This window comes from Myotis davidii, unplaced genomic scaffold, assembly GCF_000327345.1.
Source record: "Myotis davidii unplaced genomic scaffold, ASM32734v1 scaffold115, whole genome shotgun sequence".
Classification (NCBI taxonomy): Eukaryota; Metazoa; Chordata; class Mammalia; order Chiroptera; family Vespertilionidae; genus Myotis; species Myotis davidii.
The window spans coordinates 2790362-2792210 of NW_006291010.1; positions in this window are offsets into that span (position 1 = coordinate 2790362).

The following is a 1849-nucleotide window of genomic DNA, read 5'->3' on the forward strand; positions in this document are numbered from 1 at the left end:
TCTGCCCCCGCCCGCCTTTGCATCGAAAGGCTGAATGTTTACAGTGGTAAAGATGACACTCTGTGATTACGGGGGTGAAGTCACTTCCCCCGGTCGCCCCGCACGGCTCTTCCTCTCCAGCCGCGGCCGCTGGAAATACATAGGAAGAAACGGTTACAATTGAATTCTCCCAAATACAGCAGCAGCTTCGGAAGTATTCTCTGCACCTCCGTTGAGAGAATTTACCCCTGGCCAAAAGCACTGAGGGTTTTTCAGTCGTGCAGAGTGAATATTAGCTTCAGAATAAGGCTTGTGAATGAATGAATGAATGAATGAATGAATGTATGAGTGAGTGAATGCCAGTGCAGTTAGTTCATCACAACTGCAGACATTAGAAGACTTTTAAACAGCGTTCTGTATGCGCTGTGCTGTTTTTGTTAATATTGTTGTGTTTATTGACATGCATTGTGGAGCATGAAACTTGAAAATTTTTCCAACATCTCAATGGCTGCAAGAGTTTAGGAGATTTTGCCATTCAAACACCAAACGTTTAAATGTGTTATATGCAAAACGCTTCATTTGATTTCTCATTTTTTAATAAAATCACCTAGCTCGAGGTAGTAAGTGGTGTGCAGTAAGCCACCAAGTAATGTCGAAATGGCATAAAAACCTCTCATTTCCTGTCAGTGTCCTTATTTTTTCCTCTTGTCCCTTTTTTTTTTTTTTTTTTTTTTTTTTTGCCTTTAAACTAGATGACAAGTTCATGTATTGGCTCAGTGTTGAAAGAAAATTACTCATTTAAGATCCAGCATTGAGCCCTATGAACAGAATTATTTCTAAAACTCCAAATATTTAAAACTAGATAAACATTTTTTTCCCCATGGAAAACCTGCATTTTAGACCTCAGGCTTTATTTGAAACATCACAAATGGATCTTTCCTGCAGGTGTTACATAAACAGTGAGCTGTTTCAGACCAGGAGGATGCCGTGATACTGGCACTAAATTCTCCCCTTGGATTTAGAATTACCTTAGAAACTATATGTGCAGTACATGAAGGGTAATACATGGTAGGATGGTGAGAGAGTCTGTTGAAGGCAGGGGTGCTGGCTGCAGGAAATACCATAAAAGGAGAGGTTACAATAGCCAATGCACCTCCAATTGATAAGGGAAGGGAGAAAAATGCTAAGCAGTTTGTGCTGAGGTGAAGTGGTGACTGGACTGGGGAAGAAAGCAGAGTTCAGATCAGGTAGAGCTTCGAATGCCTCTTTAAGGCACTTGAACTTTATTCTTTAGGTCAAGTGTGTATCAAATTTCAGCTATTTCAGTAAAAACTCCTAAGTTCTATGGGGTTTTTTTTGGCCATGTCTTTGTACCTCCTGTACTGTTAACGTTTACTTAATATTTCCCTTAAATCAACACTTCTTTTTGTACATTTAATTTAAAAGAAAACATAAAAGACTACTGAATATGGAAAGCTAGCAGCACTTGCTAAAAAATAGAAGGAAGCCATTAAAATAAATATAATGGGAAAATAAAGCAATATCATTAAATTCTAGCTAGCTATCACTGCCGGCCACAGGCTTCTATCCTGAGGCCTGCTCTTGGTTTCAGAACTTGACCAAAGTGAGATTTTTCTTCTTGATGTATTCTGAAGGATTGAAACAATTGATATCATTTATGTGCAGTCTGAAGGCCCACAGAACAATACGATAGTCTGTTTATATCTGTCTAAATATGTAGTTAACTATAAAAAGCATGGACACAGGCAGGAAGGATACAGATCAACTTCAGGATACTGAGAAAGGAAGAAGAAAAATTGTATGGGAAGGCACAAAGGAGGCTCCAACAATGATGTCTAGTTTATTTTTT